General features: G+C 34.7%; 1 long non-coding RNA gene across 18 annotated transcripts; it reads left to right on the top strand.

The window, feature by feature from the left end:
- Window positions 1-17872: 17872 nt before the first annotated feature.
- LOC110923170 lies at window positions 17873-25778 on the top strand. 18 transcript variants are annotated; one of them, XR_004881847.1, is made up of 14 exons: window positions 17873-18121; window positions 18321-18393; window positions 18995-19137; window positions 19244-19307; window positions 19369-19430; window positions 20223-20320; window positions 20587-20606; window positions 20718-21259; window positions 21382-22276; window positions 22463-22863; window positions 23072-23129; window positions 23203-23338; window positions 24733-25286; window positions 25558-25778. It is a non-coding gene; the product is annotated as an uncharacterized LOC110923170 (long non-coding RNA). The 18 variants fall into 18 exon arrangements; XR_004881843.1 differs by having other exon boundaries at window positions 20587-20631; window positions 25558-25777; XR_004881842.1 differs by having other exon boundaries at window positions 20223-20272; window positions 25558-25776.
- Window positions 25779-25989: the final 211 nt, after the last annotated feature.

The raw sequence follows: 25989 nt of genomic DNA, 5'->3' as shown, positions 1-25989 counted from the left end.
AACATTCTCTACTTAAAATCCTGAATTGCCGGAGCTCCCAAGTTGGTAATCGTGGAGCAGGAATCGGCATCATTCTTGAAAATGTTTTTTTTTTTTTTTTGTGAAAAACTTATAAGTGGTTAACAATTGTCATATTTTAACTTACAAAGTGACATTATTGATAAGCATCTACAAAGTGCTTGTTCCTACAAGTGGTTAATCAAGGTCATTAAATTGAACTTGATTTAACTTTCATTCAAGAGATTAAAAGAAAAACAAAGTGATGATCATAACCCCAATCCTACAAGTGGTAAAATCAACAACACTTATTTTCCAGAAAAACCATTTTAATTAAAACAAACTTAAGTGTTTTGAAATCATAATGGGAAAATAGTTTGTTGTCGGGGGGGGGGGGGGGGAGTTCTGATTGTTTATGCCAAGTGAATGGAGAATTAAAGCAATTCTCATCAGTTTGTCAAATTTTCTTTAAATGGTTTTGAATTTTAGGGGGAGTAAGAATTTTCAGAAAATCCAAAAATTTTAGAAAATTTGAAAAAGCCAAAAACATGATAAAATCTAAAATCTAAAAACATTGAAAAATTCAAAATGAGTTTTGTTGTGAAAAAGAGGAAATGATAGTACATCAGTGGACTATCACAGCACGCCAAAGAATTGGAAAGTCAAATGTGATAAACGGTCTCACTGATGATATGCCAGTAGGTTTTTATACATTCAGTAGATTGTTTTCGAGATATAAACCTAAATATCATTACTTACTTATTTCGTGGGGAACATCTCTCGGATATATAGGTAACCCCTGAAATCTTGTTTGAAGGGCTTTCTATTTCTGACATATTAGGTCTTTGTGCGTGATGATATCTGGGGTATTATACCTGGACTTCTGATTTTGTGGAAGCAATAGCCTAGTCCTCGTATAATGCTCTGTACTGCTTTAATCTTAATGCTCTCCCTCAGCATAAATGATGAAACATTGAAAAATGCTAATCATGTGCTGTTGAAGAAAATATCCCCAAACGGGACACACCGAAAGACGAGCCATCATCTCTTTGTCTGAATGGAAGTTCTAACCTGAGCTCTCATGGTCTCGCATTACCCATTTACAGATATCATTAGTGTACATTCACCTGTAAGACTGAATATAGGAGTCTGGATACGGGAGTATATTCTGAGGTGGTACACGCGAATAAGTTTAAGTCCTTAAAACATTAATCTCGTATCTCGAAACAGTTGAAATTTGTGTGAAAATTTTAGTGGATCAGTATACTGACAATCTAAGAGAATCGTTTAGAACTTAAAATGCTTAAAGCTTAACGGTGTTAGTGATTTGTCTCAAAAACTGATATGATCCTCTTACACAAACTCACAAAAATATTGTCTGTACATATTTCTTTACTACTTTTCATTAAAAACAAAAAATCCAAAAAGATTGTGTTTTAGCATAAAATTTTGAAAATCCAAAAAGATTTTATTTCATCTTATTTTCGACAACTGATGTTGGAAAGCTAATTTTCAAAATTCCAAGTGCTAAACATGATGAACAAAGGGTTGGGAGAATTTGGTTGAAATGATAAATGATTTTGAAATGTCAAAATTGAATGTTTCAATTACAAGTGGTTAAGCAAAGATTAAAATTGTTATATATAAAAAATACCCAAAACATAAGATTTGAAAAATGAAGTTAAAAGTTTGAAATTTACTTTTGGGAAGAGACTTGTGCAGGTTACAGATAGCCAGGAGACGTTCCTGAGTCTGTGAATGCTACAAAACAAGATCCCCGTATCTAAGCCTGAGTAGAGTTTGAGCTAGGATATGATCTTAGAACGAGAGCTATGTCAGATTGCGATCCCGAAACAACTTAAGGGGGAGTCTGCTAGCAAAGGTGAGTCTGAAGTCAGTAGAGCCAGTTTCTGATCCGAGAACTATGATCAAGACAGAAGCTGATGTTGCTGATGAGTGAGAGAAAGAGGAGATTGAAGATTAGATCAACATCCAAGGGGGAGGTTAGCTGCTGATGATGATAAAGAAAGAAAATAGAGATTGAAAGATGCTTACAGTGTCAGATACTTTGAAAGAGCACGAAGACTGATCAAGACTGAAGACTTGACATATGAAGACTCGACACCGAAGACTTCGTTAACATCCAAGGGGGAGTCTGTTGGTGCATATGTCTGTCGACTTTGTCTTGTATCGAGTCTTGTATCTAGATAGGATAGAATGAAGCTCGGTAGCATAGAAAATAGGGTTTTAGAGGTGTTGGATCAGTTCACACGTACTGGCAAGAGCCAGTTCGTACGAAATGTCCGTTGACCATTTCGCACGAAATGGACATGTCCATTCCATGTGAATTGGTAACCCCTATATATAGCTGAGCTTTGTCATTCATTTGAAACAGTTGTGATTCCAGAGCCGAGGTACTGCTGAAGTGTCGTATGATCTGTAACGCTTTCAAATCAATATACAAGACATTTAAAGTGAATCTGTGTGTGAATTAAGCTGCAATCAAGTCCGAATCACTGAATTCCGCCTTTGGTTTGGATTAGAACTCTTCTGATCGACTTGTATAGGTTGTACAACGATCCTACAAAAGAGATCAGAAAGGAGATAGAGACCGCTGACTTTCCGGCGCTGGTTTTCAAACCGACGAAAAACACCACTCTCTCTCTCGTTCCTTATTTTCCGTCGACTATAATGGTGACGATGATGGTGATGCTGTATAGATGAGGATGACGATGTTGATTGAGGGTGAAAGGTGACAGTGATAGTGGGTGACCGGTGACCCATGTCCGACGGCGGCGACAGTAGCCGCCGGAGTTCCGGTAAAGTTCCAACTTCTCATTTTTTTTCTTTCTTCTAATGCTTTGTAGAACCACCATCTCTGGGCCGTGTTGTTTTCGTTGCAGGTGGTAGTGGTGGTGGGTATTCACGGTCAAAATGTTCGGGTCAGGTTCGCATTCAGATTCGATTCTATTCTAGTTCGGATTTCGTTTGGATTGGAGTCGGGTTTAAACTCATCGGTTCAAGTGATCATATCTTGTTTGTTATAATGCCTAATTGAGCGACCTATGAACAACTGTGAATTAGTCTTGCTTTTTAGCCAAATTTGTTGAAATAAGCCTGTTAAGAATTTGTTGTTTATCTGTACACCTAATCACCTCCATTGTTATGGCAATTTGGGTATCTTGTGCTTTGAAGCCTTAAGGGAAATAACACTATTGAAACTGAATATTTCATGCTGGTAGCAAATAATTAGTTGGACATATATTAGTACTAGATAATATCATAATAGTTATAGCATAGAAAATGTTGCATTATGCATCTATTAAGCATTAAATTGTATATGTATTACTCTATATGCTTATATTTTAATCACACCCACTTTTTGTTCACTATTTTTATCAATCAGTAAGGGTAGAAGATCATATATGTAAATTTCGATCCATTAGTAGATTTTGTTTTCACTATTATTAGTTTTTTATTTTATTTTGTTATTATATAACATTATAAACCCTCTATTTTTTATTTTTTTATTCTTTTGAACTATTTTTAATTCTTGAAATTAGGTTGAATTGGTGCAAGTTATCTTGTTTGGTGAGTTAACTACTTGATAATTGTACAGATTCTTGGGTAACCTTTAATCGTCCTCCCTTTGGGTAAGCTTTTCGATAACCTTTTGTTCAAATTTATTTTGATTTTGTGAAATTACAACTTGAATCTTGTGTTTTTTTGTATGCGTATTCTATTTGAATTGGATTTGTGTGATTTGTAGAGAGTTCTATTGTAAGATCATTCAAAAAAGAATTTACTTTGGAAGCTTAGTTACTGAATTGCCTTTACAATAAGTCAATAACTTCAAAAAGGTTTGTGTTAATGTGTGATATATAGTTGCACGAGAAATTTCTAGAAATTTTGTTTTGGGATTTGACAATGTAAGAATTGGTTGCTTTATTGGTGACCATGAAATACTCGTATTAATGACCCGTGTGTGCATGGCAAACAAGAACTTGAGGTATGTGACTGAGATATTTGACATTCTTTTATATTGCAGAGCCTAACTAGAAAGGATATATGGTCTAAAATGGGTTCAAGTAATAGGGTTGCAAACAAGCCGAGCCAAGCCCAAGCTCATATAAGTTATGAAAGCTCGAGCTCAGTTCGATTCAAGCTTTGTTTCTAAAGCTCAAGCTTGGCTGCTAGGTAATTTTTCAAACTCGAGCTCGATAAACGAATTTCGAGCTTGGGCTTATTTATTAAATAAGCTTGTTTTAGGCTTGGGCTCAAGCCATATGGTTTATTTTCTACAATTCAAGATTGTATTGGTGCATCCATCGCAGGGCCCTATCCATTCATCTCGGTATGTATTTGTTAAAGTTGTGATACAAATAATTTTAATATTGTGGAACTTAATGCTTATACATGGATGGTTTATTTGTAGGTAGTACATAAGGATTGAGGACGCATGATGACTCAAGATTTTATGCTTCTTATTTCTTTAATTGCTTTTAATTTCTTTGTTAAATGTTAAGTCTTTATGTTAGATAATGTTATAACTTATTTATGGTTAGTGTTTTTGTTATGAACATGCTTATTTGAAATATAATGAAGTTTTATTTCTTTCATTAGTTGATGTTATACAATAACTATTAGGATGTTATATGTTGATGGTCTGTTTATAAAATTGGTTTTGTAATCTTATTTGGGATATTAGAACCATTTTCTTGATATTAAAGTAGCTATAACGTTACATCATAAGTGTACTGTAAATTAATTTTTAACGGCGCTTGTACGTGTATCAAAAGTAAGGCTGGCAAATCGTGTCTTAACAGGTTTAACAGGTTTCTGACGGCGCGCACAACATAAGTTTCAAACATGATTACGACTCGTTTAACTACTTTCTACCTCATGTTTATAAAACAGTTTTATGTTTTATGTACAAAGATAAATAAATGATAGATTCTAACATTGTAATTTTAATTATTTTAAAAGTTAAAAAAGTCAAAGGGTGTATTTTTCAGTCAAACAGGTCTAATCGTGTCTTAACAGGTACCCAATTGCCAGCCCTAATCAAAAGATTAAAAGTAGGTAATCACATATTAGAACATTGTAAAAGTGTCCTAATATGTTTTTTTAGGACACTATTTAAGTTGTCTATAGAAATATTATGCGACCATAAAATTGGTTTTATAATCTTATTTGGTATATTAGGACCTTTTTCTTGGTACTAAATTTGCTATAATGTTACATCATAAGGGTCCTATCAATTAAATTCTAAGGACGCTTGTAAGTGTATCAAAAGATTAAAAGTATATAAGCACAAGTTAGAACATCGTAAAAGTGTCCTAATATGTTTTTATTAGGACACTATTTTGGTTCTTCAAATACATATTACGCGAACATAAAATTGGTTTCATAATCTTATTTGAGATGCTAGGACACTTTTTTAGTCCTGGGACTTATTATGACCCCTTTACATGAAACGCTTTTTTCGTTGGTCCTATTAAATGAAAGGTCCCATAAAATAGCATTTTAGGACGCTTTTGCGGGTACTAAAAACCCAGTTTTCTTGTAGTGGTTATTAATGTGTAAACATGTAATAAAACATGAATAAGTAGGCTTAAACACTTAAGATTAAACTTGAGGGGCCAAAGTTGTAAAGAGGGAAAGTTATAATTTATAAACAAAAAATTAAAACACTACACACACTTAAAGTATGTGTAGCAGGTCGATCATCAGGAAAAGAAAAAGGGGTGCAAACCCTAGTTCACCAAAATCATCAAATTGAAGGTTGATTATAACCCCAAATCGATGCATGAACACAAATTCATGATCACCTAAGCATGAGGATCGCAAGGTATGTTGAATTTTGTTATTTGGTGATACTTTGAAATTTTGATTAACATTCATGAACGAAATTCTTGCATGAATGATGGATGTTATAGTGAAATAGAGATGTGTATGAGTCTAGGGATGAACCCTAGATGTGAATTTGTTAAAATAATGCCATAATTAGAAATCCAACGAAAGACCTTATAGGTGATAAGTGGGTTTTATGGTATTAGGATGAACACTTGAAAAGTGATGATGAATATGTGAAATTTGATGATATGATATAGGTTCTAGGTGTCGTTCATGTTCACTAGACATAGAGGCTTAAATTTGATGTTCAAACTTGGTTAAAACGATAACAGTAAACTTGATAAAAGTAGTATACAAAACATGCCCACTAGGTGTTTGTTACAATGCCTAAGTGAAATTTGCGCGTCTACTCGGTTGTAAGTAGAACTTGATTTGATTAGGTATCCGTAGGAATGCCTAATAACATGATAAAAAGGGTTTCATTTATAGATGGAAACACGTAGATGTTGTCTAATGAATGAAGTGTCTTTGATAATTGATGAGATTGCCTAAATGAGTTATTGAACACAAATTTGCATTTTTGTATGATTAAGGGTAAATGACTATTATAAGTCAAATTAACCAATGATGAAGTCGAATAGAAGTTTCGACATAGAATGCGTAAGATGGAATAGTCGTATGTGATAATGACTAATCTAACCGTCTTACGAATTATGATGATAGTTTGACTCTTGACAAGCTAGATGGAAGCTTGGGAAAGAAGCGGGTCAAACGGATCGAATACGCGAAAAAGAGCATAACCGGATGCGAGGTAAGTAAAGCTTACACCTTTTGTAGGATACGTATTTATTTTTATGAGCTATAAATACGATAAAGGTAATATTCGAAATGTGGCTTCCGACGCGATATGATACGTGTCGGAATAAAAACAAATGATAAAAACAATGGTTAATGGTAAAAAAGGGGCAAATTGGTAATTTACTCATGAAATGACTAGGATTTAATGAGTTTTCGTTAAGATTACCTTATAGTATAACTAATAATAAGAAAAAAGGGGTAAAATGGAAATTTAGTCAAATGTTGACTAATGTAAATTGTGGTTTAAAGGATACCCATGGCGTAAGCCAAAATGGGTTAATTATGCAAGAAAAAGAATTTATGAAAAAGAAATATTGGGGTAAAATCCGAAATGGGTCGGATGCATGAATTTGAAATTAAATAACAAGTTTTTATAAACATCGACGTTTGGTCATTTAGGCTAAATGGGTCAAATGGTAGTGATAACACCATTTGACAAAATCAACTAATGTTTGGTTGTCAAGTCGTTTGTTCACAGGAGCGAATAGCAATATGGATAATTGCCTCGCCATAAAATTTCGGCTAACAAAAGCGAGGTATAAAAGCGGGTCTATGCGTTGACTCGAGCCAGGTACGCAAATATAGATTTATAGTTAAAGGAGCGATATTGGTCAAACATCTTAGCGAAAGACCCTCGTCGTGAAATGAGGGACTAAAGTTGACCAAAACGCCCTTGAAGGGTAAATTGGGCAAACGACCTTTAAAGGTTGTGTGGAAATGAGTATTATTACCAGGAAAGTCTTGTTAAATGCATGAATTAATTGCATAATACTTTTTGGGTCAAACGCCCAAAAATGGGCCTTTTCCGTTAAATTGACTAACCGAAGGTTAGTCTTCGGAATAGTTAGATTACCATAATTAATCCACCACAAATATAGTTGTGGTGGAAGGCAAATAGATAACCTCACGTAGAAATAAGATGCGAGTAATGATGAGCGAAAATTATGCTTATATGTTAAAAAACCTCCAAACGGGTCAAAATGAAGTGGGTGGTTAAATGTTGGTTAAGCGTTAGAAAGTTACAAAATAACCCGGCGAATGTTAGTCCGGATGTAAACCATGTAATGGGAGAGAGAATGTTAATGTTTGACAAGCCCTGGATGGGTAAAAATGATAAGAATTAATTATTGTTCTATAGCATGTAGTGTGATAATAATGCCAAACGGGTCGAATAATCACCTAAAGGATTTAAGAGCCAATAGCGTATAAATCAGATTTGTATGCAAATTGAGGTGATAAACGGGTTCGTAATTCAATTACGGACGCGTAGGAAAAAGAATCAAGTAAATCAGATAAGTAGATAAAAAGTTATGACACTTTGAAGTTCCTTTTTCGATTAAAACTATAGCTGGGCAATTGCAGCTCCAAAGAAACAACATTTTGTCGAAATTGGACTTGGCGTCGCGTGACAGCCAAGGGGAGATACCGTCGCGGCGCGCAACGGTGGTAAAAACCTGCAAATTTTGTTGTTTTGTTTATTCGACCCAAGGAACTTGATAAAACTTGTTATAAAATTATCAAATCTAACGTTTGCGTTGGTTTTGATTATAGGTGAATGATGTCGGCTTTCCGGATGAAGATCAAGCGATTAACAAGAACCGAACACACCTCTTAATGAAGCTCCGCATTTGATCTTGTTATGTTTTTTTACAAGTGGATTATGTAAACACTTTTAATGATATTTTGGATGTTGTAAACATGTTTAAATACTTATTATGTAAAAGTTTTTGTCAAGTGGCATTTTTCATATAAAATAGTTACTTTAATATTATAGTAATGTTAAAAATTACTATGGGTCTTACAGTTGCGATAGTAATCAACTCATAATGATCTTTGGCAACACTTGTCATGATTTGGGGTCATTTGGAGTAGTATAAATAGGTGATCAAGTTGTTCATTCAACTCACACCTTCACAATTCACTCCTAAATCTATCTTGGAGCATTTCTAGAGCTAGAAGCTGCCCTCCTATTGTTCCCAGTAGTCCCACTATTCTAATAAGTCATTTCCTTTGGTCAATTTTGATTATTTAGTTAGAATTCAACTGAAAGTCAAACAGTTTGACTTTCAGTTCTGACCACTATGGTTAAGTTAAAGTACGAATCGAACTTTCCTAAGTGATCGTAATAACGAATGTATGAATCCACTGTGATCATGCCCTCCGACAATCACGTTTAATAGACAAAATGACGAGTCAAGCATGTTATATCTAAAAAGTCAAAACTAGTAATTATTCATTTTGCACTAGTTGGACTTTTAACTATCTAAACCAATCATTTTGACATCATATTAGTTTATATAGACTAATGAAACATATTTTGACATACTTAACTCATCATACTCAGTTTAGACCTCAATTCTATATCGAAGGTCAAGCAGTTTGACTTTTGTTTTGACTTTCGATTCTGACCCGTTTGGTCTATTTTGAAACACAATCAAGGTATGTTTTGTGACCTTAATATTATATGGAATATCCCTCTGAGGTTATACCTTATGATCATACCATTTGAAGGATAAATCGACAAGTCCACTATATATACTTTTAAAATTGTCAAAAACACCCTTTTGGTGTAGAAATGGTTTTAAAACCTACGAGGTACATAAGTTGACCTTGACACTGATTATATAATATTTTGAAATATATTTTGACGTAATGGACTTGTCATAGACCTATTCAACCATCCAATGCCGCGTTTACGCAAATGACTAGTTTAATATATTTGAAATATATAAACTAGTCGAATTGGGTTCAAACCGTTCAAAATCATTCCAAATCAGAATGTTTGGTTAAATAACCCATATCCTACGAGGCTTCGCACTCTGAAGGATATAAACCACATTCTACCCGGCTAACACTTAATCTAGCGAAACCGAACAATATTCTAAGTAGTGAGTCAAGTAACTTACAAAAAGACTCGTGAACATTATAACGGATCATCGTGCCTAGGATATACAACTTGAAATAAGGCTTTGCTTCAAAGAACTTATTTAACAAAATATTTGCTAAGCAAAGGTAAATACTCTTAGCCTAGTTTTATTTGAAAACATGGGATGCGGCATTAGCCGCTTGGAGAAGGTATTATATAAATAGGCAAATGCTTTCATAAATATAAGAATTTGGTTTAATCCATATTGCTTGAATAACATTAAACACTGGGGGTAATGGTGCCATGTCTGGACGTCCTGACTCATCAACTAGGAATGACCATATAAAATACGTGCGGTGTAGTAGGCATACTCCCGGAAGACGTTATTTTAAAGGTGGTGTGTAGCACCATCACATATCGGCATAGATTTATGGTACCCAGCTATATTGACAAGCATGTAAAACTGGTAACAAGAAATCTATCCCAATGAAGTACTAAATGATTAACCTACAGGGTATCATAATATGCATTAAATGATTTATGAAAATGATTTCTAAACAAGTTGGTTAATTGTATTTACCAGCGAAAGCAGACGTATTTTCAAAGGATTAAACCGCATGTAATGAGCCCTGAATATATGGTGGAATGGCTTGGTCAAAGGAAAAGCTTTGGAATTTGCGACTTCACTGCTTAAAGGCCTATGATGTCCTTAAGCTCGCCTTTATATCGGATCCTACTTGTAGGACAATGTATCAAACACTTATAAATTTTATTTAATAAGTTTTGAACTTTTATATTATTATTTTATCATCCTATCTTCCGCTGCATATTTGTGAAATTGTTATCAATCGTCACATATAAACCCACCAACCGGGCCCATCGGAAATCGGGGTGTGACAGTTTCAAAGGTCCAAAGTCATACTGATCGTATAGACTCCCTAGGAAAACACTGACATAAGCCCCCAAATCCAACAAAGCTCGACTTATCTTAAAGTCACCCACATGAATGCGGATTAGATGAGCACCTGGATCTTGAAGCTTTGGTGGGGATTAAATGGGCACCTAGAGCATACGGCACTAACATTTTCAGTTAAAGCAATTTTCTTTGGAAATTTGTTATGCCGTTTTTTGGTACATAGTTCCTTCAGATATTTTGCATAAGCTGAAACCTGTTTAATCGCATCAAGTAACGGTATATTTATTTTGACTTGTCTGAAAACTTCCCACATCTCATCTTGTTGTGGTTTCAGTTTGTTGGTAACTTTAGTGTTTGGATTTATCAGAGCTTTAGGAAACGAGACAATATTACCCTCCGTACCCTTTTCCTTAGCCTCATCTGGTTCAGTTTCTATTACCCTATTTCTTAATTCTTGAAAGCTCACTTTTTAAATCTTTTTAGGGCTACTAGGTTCCTGTTAATCATCTGGCTCATATTCCTCATCTATCTCCTCCACCCTCAACTACTGGTGGAGGAGAAACAACCTTGTTATCATAAATCTACCAGCACGAAGAATACTAACATGATTAATTCTGGCATTAGATGAACTGCTACTCTGATCACAAGGATTCTTTGTAGTTTCACTCGGTAGTCTGCCCGAATCCTTACTCCCTTGAGCCATCTCGGCTGCCAAGTGTCAGTTCGTGATCATTTCGGATCTGCTTCAGAATTTCCATCATCTTATTGATAGTTCCAGCATTCTGATTACTCCCTCTTCCTTGGTCCAAATTTTCTTGATAGTTTCTCTAATTGCCCTTGTTGTAACCACCGTGGTTGTAATTTTGGTCATTGTAACCAGACTTCCTTTTCTGATACGGTTGGCTTCTCTGATTTAGTACCTAGAAATTTGGATTAGATTGGTTAGTAGTACTACCATATAAAAAATTGGGGGTGATTATGCAAACCTGGATGATATGTATTCGAAATCGTATCATATTTCTTTTGGTCACCATACACCATGTTGACCTCTTCTCTAGCTTCACCAAATTGGCCCGGTCAGTCTTCCAAAGAGTGACCCAATTACCCATATGAATCACACACACGGAAAGTCTGAGCTGCATGCAAAGCATCCCGTCCTGCAAGACCTTTAAAACGTGCCAATTGGCGTTCCAACGCCTCCTTCTCTCGCTCCAATTGAGGTACGCTAGCGTTTGTAGTACTAGCACTCATCGGGGTCATCACCACATATTTCTTCCGTCTATCCGACTGTGCTTGTCTCTTTGAGTAAGCGACTATGATCTCTATATAATCTCAGTCAATGTCAACGTGAGTTTTTAGAAAAGTACCCCCAGTTGTAGCCTTGATGTCTCTTCCGTTATTGTTAGATTTCCCATCATGGAAAGCAGTGATCAACTCCCATCGTTGAATACCATGATGGGGCCAATTTCGTATCAACTAGTTGAACCTCTTCTACGCTTCATACAACAACTCACCAGGTAATTATTGAAACTCTCTGATGGCTGCCCTTGCTACACTTGTTCTTTGAGGCGTGTATTATTCTTCTAAAAACTGTTGTTGTAACTCCTCATAGTTATGTATGCTAGCATATGACAAAGATATAAACCACTCATGTGCAGTATCTATCAATAAAAACCGAAACAACACCAACTTCACCTGACTTGGTGTAAACTCATAGCCACCAATCATACAACATATTGCCTAGAAATCCGCAATCTATGCATACAGTTCCTCATTACCTTTCCCATGAAAAATAGGTAGCATGTTGAGAATATGAGGCTAGGCCTTGAATGATTGATCACCATTCACTACTTGCATTACTATGGAGTAGAATGTGTTGCTATTTGAGATTGGAAATGGCTCTCTACCCTCCTAATATGTGGGTATGGGAATCTAGGACCCCTTTGCCTGTAAGGAGGCATAACTGGTGTCCTGTTTGCTCGTGGTGGGATTTGATACCCATTTCCCCTATGCTAATTTCTCAACTGAAATCCTTGTTGATTCTTGTGCCCTAGCGGATTAAACCGCCCCCTTGATTCCCCACATATCCTTCATCATCACCCCAATATTCATCATCAGCGTACCCATCAACGTATCTACCATCATCCTAATCTTTAACTGTACCTCGGTTCTTTCCTAGGTCGAACAAATCACCTGCACGGTGCAGGTGTGGCTCTCGGTTGGCTCTATTAACAGCCCGCAATGGGTTAGGCTGTGGTAGTTGGTTTTCTAGTGGACAGTCCATGCATGGCTGCAAACAAACCGAATGAACACGGACAAGTTCTTGTTCGTGTTCGTTTGTTAAGAAATATAAGTGTTCACGAACGGTTCATGAACGCTTACCGAACAAGATTTTATGTTTGTGTTTTGTTTGTTAAGGAAATGAACTTGTTCGTGTTCATTTGTGTTTGTTTGTTAATTTTAGGCAATAAATGAAAACGAACGATGATGAACACAAATAAGCACAAATTGTTCATAAACACAAATGATAACAAACGAACACAAACAAACGTTCATGAACAAAATATATAATACATTGACACTTATTAAATATTTTATTTGTCGGAATTTTGAAGTATTTAAATAAAATATAAAAGTTAAAAACACGTTACCGAACGTTCATGAACATAAATGAACGAACGCGCCCTCTGTTCATGTTTGTTCATTTAACTAAACGAATGAAATTTCTTGTTTGTATTTGTTTGTTTAATAAACGAACAAACACAAACGAACTTCCCGCCGAACGGTTCACGAACTGTTCGTCGAACGTTTGGTTCGTTTGCAGCCCTACATGCATGGGTATTCTAATGCCCCACCAATCACGTGAAACTCACCTTGTTGAGATGGTGCTTGTCGGACATTTAGGTTCCGTTGTGGTGGTGTTGATTTGGGTGTTGTTCTGGTTAGATTGACTTCGGAACGGGGGAGGTGGCATGTCAGGTAATGGGTTTTGTTGTGGTGGCAGTTGGTTTGGGTTTCTTGCAAATAAGAAGACATGAAACTACGTATAGCATTGAACTAAACAAGAAACAAACGGAAAGAAATATTTTTGGATTTTATGTTTTTTTAGAAATCAAACAAAAACAACTACTCTAAAGTAACTCTAAGTGCACGAATTCTCTGGCAACAATGCCATTTTGATGTAGATGTCATGGGCTAATAAAAAAACAAGTATTTTACTTAAATATCTATTATAGTACGGGTAAGTAAGGTCGTATCCGCAGGGAATTTGTGTTCCGTTTTTAGCAATTTAACTAATTAACTACCATTGACTAGATTGCAGTTTTGTTTGATTGATTAAAAGAACACGCAAATTGTTTAAGAAAGTGGTATCAGATTAAGAAGAAGTAAGCCCCACCCAGATTCTGATTACAAGTTTAATACAAAAATATGCTTACTGATTCAAACATCACAAAGACATGGCGTTGGGATTAACGAATTTGATTAATGATTAGGGACAATTTTTAATAGTAACCGTACAACATAACAATCCGTTAAGATATACCAACTACCCACCGATTTACCAAGCCGCTAACGATGCAAGAAAATCGCCAATACGCTTGATAATAAACATATAGTTCAAATATAAATAACATTTACCAAAATCAACACAAGTGATTAAGATGTAGCAGTCATAAGAATTAGAAAAACAAAGTAATTGTGCGAAACCTAGCAATCGTTCATCTGAGGGAAGTCACAAGGGTTTTAGTCGCTCATGGTAGTCATCATAGCTTCAGATCTTGAATCAGGGTGAGAAAACATGGAAGAATCGGGAGGAATTTGGTGCAGAATACCTGAAAATCGCCTTTCTATCTCTTAATTTGTATTTTCCGCGTCGGTGTCCGCTCGCGGCACCCGCCGTGTCACCTGCATCCCATCACGTGGCATGGGGGAGCACTTGTTGTCTTTTTGACTTCTGTTACCCCCCGCGCCACGCGCCAGGTCACTTGCGTTCCCCATGTGGTGTGGGGGAACACTTTTTTCAGCATATCGTTTTTGGTCGCTCGTTCGACCCGCGTGCTCAAAATTTCTTCGTTTATGTTGATTTACCATTGTTTAGCACCCGTTAAACATGAACAAAACTCATACAAATGCAATGTGTTTTTACCAACACACAGGCAGCCCACCAAAGAGTCCAATTAAGATTTTTTTTTTTTTTGGGATAGATTGTATGATGAAGGCTTGGAGGGGCTGATTTTGTCCTACTAGATTAAAGAAAACATATGTAAGTTACTATATCACTTTTGTATATTTATTGTATCAACCTTTACTGTAATAGTATCCGTGTTGTTTTTATATATTGTGAACGTAATTTGATAATCATATCGTAATTTTTAATTTAGTCTTGTAAACATGATTTTATATGATTTTAATCAAAAAATAGATTTTTTTTTTAAAACATTTTGGTCAGAAAATAGTAGGAAAAATATAAAAAATAGAATTTTTGGTCAGAAAATGGTTGGAACGCTACAAAATAATTAAAAAATAAAATAAAACAAAAAAAATCCTTTGTAGGAATAATGTCAGAACAATTTAAAAAATTAAAATAATAAAACATCTTTGCTCGGAAATCTGTCATAAGAAATAAAAATTAATGAAACAAGAAGAATATTACTTTTAGTCGGAAATTTAGAAAATAAAAAAAAAACCTTGCAATAAAATATGTGGTTAGAACTTAGTCGGAATGTTGACGGAATCGTAACACAATATTTAGTCGGAAATATGTCAAATTAAAACACATCATCGGCATGTTGTCGAAAAGATTTTTCGATTATATTTCTCCGACAAAAGCTACTTTGTTAAAAACTAGTCGGAAACACTGTTTTCCTACCAATTTTCCGACAAAAAGCTTGGTCGGAAATAGGTCACTTTCTTTGTAGTGATCCATAGCCGGAAGCTAACAATACCTGGTTAGACGTGTTATGTGTAACCAAAAACCAACTTAGTTTGCCTATCGGTATTGAGAATATTTAAACCATTCTATTAATTTTTTTTGAACTGTTCTTTGGGAAGTTTGTTTAGATCGAAGGGTCATATAGAGTACCACATTAGTTATTAGATAACAACAAAAAGCTATAAATTACCGAACATGTTTAAATGGTTAGCTAGGATTTATATTTATGTATCTGGTTAGCTTGGAGTCGCTTTTATTTTGGTTAGCTTGTAATGAACATGTATCTGGTTTGGTGTTGATGTAACTGTTGTATATTGGTGGTAGCACCTTGCTACAAGTGGAATAAAATTTTTCTGTCGGCCGTTCAAAAAAAAGGATTTATATTTATGTTCTAAAAACGAAGCATGTTTTGATCCTATATATATTACTACAATAAATATACAATACTAAGCTAGAAATGATTTGCTTTCCGAGACTTTCATTTTTACGTATCCGTACACCTAAGATTTATAAAAGTTTGAAGTGTACATAGTTGGTGTAAAATTGTGAATAGGATTAGAGGCTGCCTAAGAAAAAAAATCACCTTTACATGTTAAGGTAAAATTTAACTAAGTGTATGCATTTTAAGTGCGAAAACTTGGTTAATATCCTACTAAAAAAGCATAAACTTATTCTAGATGAAAGTTTTATAAAATTTGCAAACTTTATAAACCTGTAAGAGCATTCACATCCCATTTGGTATTTTATAATCTTATAATTTAACTAAAGTCAGTATCCCTTATATTTAAATCTCATTTTTCCAAAAAACACCACATATCCCATTTTCTAAAATTACAATGACAGGGGGGGGGGGTGTTTGGATTCCTTCTCAATAAGGATTTATTAGCTTATATAAGTCATAAGTGAGAAGTTACAAATTCTAACTTCTCAAAAATAACTTTTCAACACACAAAACCTTCTTAAATAAGTTAATTCAAACACTATAAAAACAACTTATTAACTTGTATAAGTTAATAAGTCATAAGTTACTCTAAAATAAGCTAACCCAAACATCCCTAGGGTATGGAGTCTACACGAGTTAGTAAATAAAAGAAACCACCCATGAGGTTGGTGGCCATTAGCAAAACCTTTAGAAATACATAAGTTTATAAATCTTGAATTCAAGTCCCACAAATTAAAGGATTAAAGAAATTCATCATTTTAATTTTTTTTAAGAAACTAATGAAAAGCTCAAACGACTGTCTAAAGGTTTAGAAAGGAGACGCCAGGGGGAGGGGGGAGGGGTGTTATGACGCAAGCTCTAACCTTAAAATGACCGTTACGTAAACCTATAACATTATATATATATATATATATATTATATATTATATATATATATATATTATATATATATTGTTAACGAGAGCTGATGAATAGTAACTTTATTTTTATAATAATATATAGTTTTTTTATTATTTTATTATTTAATATTTTATAATAGTTTATTATTATATTTACTTTTAATAACGTATTTTTCTTTTTTTTTAAAACATATATTTCCTTTACCTTTTTTTAATAATTGTTTTTTTTTCTTTCTTTGAACATATATTAATATACCCATTAATTTAATACTTCTTTAATAATTTACGTTTATAACTTTTTCTAAAAACTTAAGTACGTAGTTGTGCTTCATTTCTTTCCATAACATTCCGTTATAAGTTTTGTTAAAAACGAAGTTGTACTCAAAATAAAGTATTTATTTGGTATGATAAAACGGTACGATGATAAAGTAAATCGTTCTAATGATTTGACTTTCTAAACAACATGCTTTATTTTCAAATCACGTTTGTTTTATATTATCATTTGCTCGGTTTCGCTGCAACTCACGATATAAAAAAACTAGTTATAATTAAGTTTATATTGTCTATAAATAAATATAACTCCTTGGGACAGTATTTGAGAGGTGGATGATGAACTATTACATAATGTGGAGGCCCAAATGTCCAATGTTAAATCTAACTCGGTCCAAACCGTTCCTGTTGGATCAGGATCATGTGAAGTGTGAAGGTAGGCTTGAATCATCTGGTTCAGTAACTCAGTTGGTCCACCAAAGGTGGAGAGACAGGCTCACCTTTAGATAAATTTTATAGTTTAGTAATTGTGTTTGTATTTAATACGGAGTATAAGATTAAAATTTAAGGAAAGTATGATTACACACAACACGATTACTCAAGGTGACATGTCAACATTTAATCTCCGATATCATCTATACTACTATATTAAAGAAACTGGGTTTTCTACCCTTTTCGTAATTTTGTCATAGGTACAAATATTGAAGCATCATGTACAAATGAAGCAAGCCATTTTAGAAGGGGTAAACTTGCACATTTTCTAAAATTTTAAAACACTTTAAGGGCAATTTAGACATTTATCCTCTTATGTCTTCCAACCTGCTAGAATTGCAGCTATTCACTTTCTCATCTTAATTTACACTTTTAATGGGATTGAATGAATGCACCGATTCATTCACTCTCTGGTAGCATCTATATTTTCACCCAAGAGTAAACTCATCTCCATCAAATATGTGAATCCCAAATGACGTTCCCAATCCTCCAACCAGCGAATCCCAATGGATTTGAATGCCATTGATGATTTGACGATGTATTTCTGGATTCAACCGTAAATAAGAACGATTTTAGTTTTCTGCAAAACTAGGGTTTGTTGCTTCATCATCCTTATTCCTTTGTTTGATGTAACTTTTTTTTAACTATTGTAGATAATTTGGGGAAGAACTGCTGGATTTTATTCCTATTTGGGGAATCAGTGGTCTAGGGTTTCATCTTTCTTCTTCAATCTCTGTATTCCAATGGATTCTTCATCCTATCCTCACAAACTATGTTCTTTAATTTTTGTAGGAACTGGAAACACAAGCTCAAGTTCGAAAGTGGGCACGGCCTCACAATGATGATTTGCACACAGTAATATCAAGTATGAATTTCTTTTAAAATATCAAGTATGAATTTCTAGCTTTTGTTCATCTTAGGCTATATACCCTTTAATTTATCAATTGTTTTTGCTGTTCGTGTCTTGAAAGTACATCAAATTGTGAATGTATGCCAAAAAGAAGAATAAGACGGCAACTGAGCATATAGTTTTTTTCATAACTTAATTGAGATTTAAATGTGCTTAAATTATGTGTAATTATTATTTGTATATAAAAAATCCAGTAGCTAAATTTATATGTGTTAAAGACATCAATCGTAACTCGGACACGCATAAAATCATCTAATTCTAACACGGCACGTGTAACCCGTTATTCTTCGAAACGGGTTGTCGGAGTGTAATAAAAGAAGGTCGGTATAATAAAATAAGTATAGCAATTCGTACAAGTTTTTTAGACAAAAGTAGTACCCTAATCTTACTCGGATGGTGAATGGTGAAGGTAATGGCAAATTGTGTAGGTAGAATAATGGGTCAAAATGGGTAACCTTTTTGGTTTATGACTAAACGGGTCGATTTGTGATGAAACAAAAAACGACTTTTTATCAAAGAGTTTAATAAACCATTAGTATGTCATGTATGATTACAGATAGTGAAGCGTGAACCGAATTCTCACATTCAGAGGACAGCAATGGAAGTCGGGGTGAACATGTGGATTGTAGGGCTGTAGCGATGATTTTTTATGCGACTCGAGACGTTCGATAGCTAGAAAAGAACTTGGCAAACTTAAAGGTACTTTTAATGTAAATACACACACATATAAATAACTATATACGGCCCTTTAAAAGGCCAATTATATTATATGTTAGCTTATTACAGATGCAAATTTTATTTTGAGGTTGAAGCCAAATAACCAAGATATTAAAAAGAAGTATGCAGAGGAAAAAAATTTATATGACAAGGTACATGTGCTGGTTCTTTTGCTTCTTTCAGTTAGTTCTCTTAACCTTATGTGCGCTACAGTGAATTACGGACTGCTTTGGATCACAACTTTCAACTATTTTTTGACATTCTTTTTAAACAGGGTAAGTTTTAAATTCAGTTTATAAACACCTTTACTTTCAGTTTATAATCTTTTTAACAATTATCATCTTAATTTGTTTATTATTATTTGTTACTAGCTTAAGCAAGTATGCTAAGCTGAAGGCCGTTAGTTAATGCTTCGTTATTAATAATACTAATATATTTATAAATATTTAATAATATCAATAATAACATTAACACGAGAATTGTGTTTGGGCAATGGATTTTCTGGGCTGACCATACTCTGTACCTGAACAAATTATCTATAGCCAAAGTTAAATGTTAGCCAGATCTTTACCATCCTTAGCTATATGCAGATTGCTACATTTTTTCTTATAAATATCATGCCTCGAGCCAATGATCTCTAGATCAAGTGGTGGAGGGCTTGCATTTCTCTTGAGAGATGCAGGTTCGACTCCCACTTGGTGCAGAGTGAGGCATTGGTGGGCAATGATAGGAGACCCAGGGAAACCTGGGTTGGATGCTTGAGCCAAACGGGTTTTACCGTTAATTTCACCGTCGTGTCTACGGGCGGGTTACCGGGTTTTCCCCGGAATTGGTGGTGGACTCGGGTTACTCTCGGAGTACTCCGTTTGTCCAGTGGGTGCCCCGAGAGTGCTCGGGATTGAGTTTGTTGGCCGTTCAAAAAAAAAAAATATCATGCCTCGATACAATGACCCTGCAAACTTTTCTCTGCCATAACCTGTCGTAATTAAAGCATTAAACATTAAAATCAAAGCATATATGACATCCCTCATGCAGTGATCAGTTTCCTTGCATATTTTTCATTACAGTCTTCAACCAAATGCTTTTTTCATGGATCATCAGCCAATAACACATTTAGGTTCTTCACTAAACTTCATCTCTTTCATGTGGATAATGTGATTGTGAGGTAAGACGTGAGATTCATAGTACAAATAAAAAATAGAGCTTAAATGGAAAGGGGTTGAAGGTTGGCTAAAATGTTAGATCTATACATCACTTAATTAAAAAAATTTTACGTTGCAAAAATACAAGTAACTAGCGTTTTTACCATGATATGCAAATCTCATATATACAATGTTATCCGTCTCACAACATGGAGACCTGCATCACATTATTATGCTTATGCGTAGACTCATACACATAATGATAAAAGGAATATGTATATTGTTGCAGATGTAGAAAATCTTTCAGGGGTATCTTACTGTGCATCATTGGCGAGTTTGTTCTTTTACATTACACACATATATTGTTTATCTTGCAGGAGTAAAGCTATCATTTTTTTGAAATTTTGTTCATTTCCGTAGGGTCGGAAGCTATGTTTGCTAATCTTGGACACTTGGTGTGTTTATGCATGGCTTCACGTAACGAGGTGGTAAAAAGGGTTCCATGGGTCAGATGGGTTGGGTTGGGTTGGGTTCGGATCAAAATGGGGACTTTTTTTGTACAACCCAGGCTACGCTAGGCTGACCTCAAAACACTTTTTATCAAAAGTATAGAAAAACTATCTTGTTACAATAATAAGCTAACATTTTGAGTAAGACTATCTCGAAGGTTACATGCATAATGCATTAAAAAACAAACTTTGTGAGTCTTTCAACCTGTTTGACCCATTCTCTATTAGTTCTTTTTCATTTGGCTCATTTGACTTGCATAAGTAAATGGTTCAAAGATGCAACCTCAATGATTTCTTTTTTCTTGTTTTTGAGCTTGTAATTTTATTTTGCATATAGGTTTTACATTATTTATTTATCCATACTTGATTCTTGCATATATGTACCGGCTGCTTATTCGCCTCAACATCATGTTATTGGAATGATTGTCGGATTGGATTCTACATCTATACCCGGTAGGTTGCTTTTGAACCTTGATTTTAAAACATGTCAAGTGATGTATTATCTTACAAAATTATTAACCTAAAATATTAAGAGATCACTAAACCCGACTAATGGAGAGATGATTGATGTGTAGGAGTTTGAGTTGATTGATCAAGGGGAGCTTGCACCTCTATATGAGCTTGTTGAACGCATTTTCAAGTTGTAGTTTCTACTTTTTTGGTTTAAATTGTTTTTATGTAATATTTTAAAAACATAAGTTATGTGAAACCTGTCACGCAACATGCTCGAACAAACAAAATTTATGTACCCGCAGCAACGCGCGGGCATTCCCACTAGTTTAAAATAATTCAAACTTGCTTTAAGAATCAAATTTACCTCGATATATCTAAATAGTTTGCGACGGTCCAAATCATTACACAAAAAGACCATATGACGCAGGTGCGAAAGCAATAAAATAATAAGAGAATAATTTTTGAAGGAAAAGTTGTAATTTTTGAATGATCTTTTTTTTATATATCTATATATCTATATATCTTCTATATAACTATATAATACATCTCCTTAGGACTTAGATGTAATTTTACCCTCTAATTTTAAGACGTAATGTGAAAGGTCATTGCATTTTTCGTGAGTTTCATCCCAACCTTCCAAATATGCCCCCCTTCACTTTTAGGTTTCAATTATTTTTTACATTTCTTACATGGCAGATACATCAATCGTCGTTGTTCAATGAACTAATTTAACTCTTGCTTCTCCATCTTCCCTCCCAAATCGTTTGTGCTTCCACACACATATACAAGAGGGAGTCTCTGCCTCTCTACGTTTTCAATTTGACCAAGATTAGGTTTAGTTCTTCCCCCAAATACACAAACAATCACTCAATCAGAAACAAGATTATCATGTAAAACACCAATTTCTGTTGTAGATTCCTCTTAATCGATTCAATTTCGCTTTTTTGTGGCCCATGAACATTTTAGGGTTTCCCACACACTTGACATATTGAAAAGAACACACACATAGCTTCTAAGGTACGTTTTTCTTTGTTTTTCAATGTTTCTGAACTAAAGTTTCGATTTTGTTATAGATTATTAAGTTGATTGGTTCATAGATCCTTGTTTGAGTTATGGTAGATCTCAATTTGTGTTCTTTTGATTCATCATATGTTTTTTTGTTCGTGAATTGGATGAATTATTTATTTACTGATCTGAATTTAGGGGCATGAGGTTTGGAAGTGGTGAATTTTCGTGATTCAGGTGTGGAGGGTAAGTGAGAATTGAGAAGATGACGGATGCTCGGTTACAATGGTTACAGAGCCGGAGGGTACGACGGATGCGTGTTCGGAATACGAGAGGGATGGTGATTTTGAGAGGGGGTTGGAGTTGTTTTGCCAATTATCAGGTTTAAGTTTTGCTCTTCTATTCCAGCTGATCATATTTAAAGGAGGGTAAGATCTGATTTGGTTATTACATCATTGTCGTCACCGGGGAGAGCTGATTTGGAGAATAAGCGTTGTTTTGGTGACATAAGAAGGTTCAATGATTTATAGATTTAGGGATTATGCCTTACCTTCTACAGTAGATGATTTTTGACGTGTAACCACCAATTCCAGCAGAAGGTATCGATTTTCTCTATATCTATGTTTATTTATCAGTTGCTGCGAATTTGTTTGTTTAAATTTGGTGTATTTGTGGTTTATAGGAACATCTGGTTAAATATGTCATCTTTAATTGATTTGGCTGATAAGGGCCTTATTTCATTAAGATGTTTATTGTTCAAAGTTGTATCCGGTTTAATGAACTGATTTGTAAAAATCGTAATTTCAGCAAAGGTGTTGAACTGATTGGCGACGAATCAGATTCTGGTCAAGACTAGGGTACTTCGGTAAGGCTGTCAGTTGCATGGTTCTATTTTTGTTTACATCGATAACATCAAGGATGTTTGGCTTCTGTTTCAGTGCCTCGCAATAACTCCGGCTACGAGCTTGGGTGCAACAGAGGTGACAGAGACGTTAGGGTCTTCCTATGGGATAAATGGTGGTGGCCAGCTTACGGCTATAAGGGCGGTGACCGGTGGTTCGATTTTGGTGATTTGTGAGTCCCACAACCATAATCTCTTATTTAGGTTGTATGGATCTATTGTGCTTCTTATTGTGGTTTAATGTAGCAACTATGAATCATGGTCTGTGGTTAAGGTATCAATTTGAGTTTGAGCTTGATAGGTAGTTGCACAAATGGACCGTAAATTGACATGCTATATAATTTTTACTTTTATTACAAATGATGAGGCATAGTTCTTTGTCCCTTTGTGATTGAAATCTCTGTTTTTTATTTTATCGTGCCGGAGCTAAATTGTTGTTCTCTGGTCACCGTTGTTCTAACTGACCTATTTTTTTATTCAATGCATGGCTTATTGATTTGGGATCACTTTTATCCGTTCGATTTTTTGATTGCTGAGCTTTGGGATTGAGAAGTATCGTAACAAGCTTTGATCAGTAATGGAAAGCTTTTATTACATACTTTGCTATTTCCATCGTTTTTAGATTGTTATTAGTTACCAAGTACTTATTGTTGCTCTTTGCTCCAACTGAAAAAACTGTCTCTTGTTATTCAGAAAGTTACTGCACTAACGGGAATTTTGGTCATTGTTCATTTCTTTATTTTTTTTCCTTGGATAATATTCTTTCAGCTACCTTGATGTACTCTTTTTACCTATAATAATGTGGTTTTGCAAGCTACATGCACAGAAAGAAGTTAGGACACCTTAACTGGAGACTGGTGCGATTAATGCTGCGCTAGATCTTTATGATGTTATCCAGCTTGATTTTTTTAGTGTGAATATGAGGTGTGCACCAACTAGGGGTGTAAATTTATGACACGGCCCAGAAACACGACACGAACCTAACATGAAATTCGGGGGTTTTAGGTTTACTTTAAACGGGTTCGGGTCAGTTTCAGGTTGAACCCGCGAACCCGTTTAGCTAAACGGGTTGGGTTGACGGGTTGACCCGTTTACCCCATTTATATTATATTATTTTTTTTACAATATGTTTTATGCTATAAATTAATTTGGGTGTGTATTTTATGCATAATTATAACTTAAAAAAAGAGATTAACATAATATTTTATATTTAAAATGCAATTGTATTATATACATTTGTGTTTTTGTAGTAAAATTTTAATTCTAATATATTAGTTTGCGAAACAAAATAAAAAATTTGAAAATTCGGGTTGAAAAGGTCGTCTTAAGGTCAACCCGCTAATATTCGGGTCGTGTTCAGGTTCATATGTATGACAAGATTTCCGAGTTCGGGTTCGGGTTCGTATAAAATTTTTGGATTCGGGTCGGGTTGAACCCACCAACCCGCAAACCCGACCCGTTTAGCACCCCTAGCGCCAACAATAAGTTTTAATTTCTTATATATTGTTTACTTTCCAATTACTATCTAAACATATGCCTGACTGGATTTCCGTATCATTTGACATAGAAAATTATGCCACATGGAATATGTTGATAAACCATGGAAGGAAGGCCGTTTGTACTACCGTATCGAGGAATGATGTACTACTGAAAAGCTCTAATGCTTCAAGCTTATTTGGAAAGAATGACTCTTGCAGGTTTTAGTTTTCTCCTTTCGAGGATAGTTTTATTATTGCTAGGTGTACGTCTAAAAAACATAATCACCCACGGCAACGCACGGACATTCCCATTGGAGCTTGTCCAAAACTTACTAAGCTCAACATCTGTGGCTGCTTGGTTTTTAGTGACGATGGTCTCAAGTTCTGTAGTAGTTACTATATAAAGTTGAAAACTTTCAACCTTTGTGGGTGTGTGAAAGTAGCCACCGATAAGGCTCTGAAGTTATGGTAGAATTACAAATGTATATGTGGGATGTATTTGATATTTGGGGTCGTACTTATAAACTGTCTTTTAGTTGTGCTTGTAGGCTAATGGATACAACTGTCGACAACAACTTGACTTTACCTTATGGGTGTCCTAATCTCTATGCTATTTACTTGTGTGGTGGTGTCTTTATAACAGGTAAATTATGTTCATATAGGATACTTTGGGATCTCAAAGCTAACTTCTTTTTGGTCAAGTTATATTATATAACGTGAATTGTTTTTACATCTCTTAGCACCATTCTTCTTTTCTTTTTGGTCTATAATCTAACCAAAAAGGATAAAACAAATGCATAGATCAAATTTTAGTTTTTTTTTTAAATCGGACTACGCTTTTCATGCTTGTTGTATCAAGTAATATCGGGCTAATTTTGCTTACAAAATCATATATGTTGTTTATTAATGAAAAGGTGGTTTTGGAGCTACAAAATAACGGACAAATGGTTACATCTGATGATCATGCAGTTGTACCTGGATACTTAAATGCAACTTTCATACAGGAGGTTTCTGTAATTTGTTCCAAGTAGTTTTATAGTAATGTTTACAAAACATTAATTTATTCTTTCGTATTTGAATACAAGTGCTCCTTGGAAACAGACCCCAGCCTTTTTTGTAATCCAATACTTCTAGACGAAATCTTATAAACTAAATGAGACTACACCTTTTTTTATTTTTTATTACAATTTCCCCTTCCTACGTTTAATGTAAAACTAAATACCCCCAAAATGTATATACAACGTCATCCTACTATTTAACTGTTATATGTAGTTGCTAAAAACTTACCTTGCCGCAAAGCACGGGTCGTTATATATTTACACAACTTATATATGATTTTTTATATC

This window comes from Helianthus annuus, chromosome 2 (genome assembly GCF_002127325.2).
Source record: "Helianthus annuus cultivar XRQ/B chromosome 2, HanXRQr2.0-SUNRISE, whole genome shotgun sequence".
Taxonomy (NCBI): domain Eukaryota; kingdom Viridiplantae; phylum Streptophyta; class Magnoliopsida; order Asterales; family Asteraceae; genus Helianthus; species Helianthus annuus.
The sequence above is the reverse complement of the archived record's forward strand: the minus strand, read 5'-3'. Positions and strand labels throughout refer to the sequence as shown.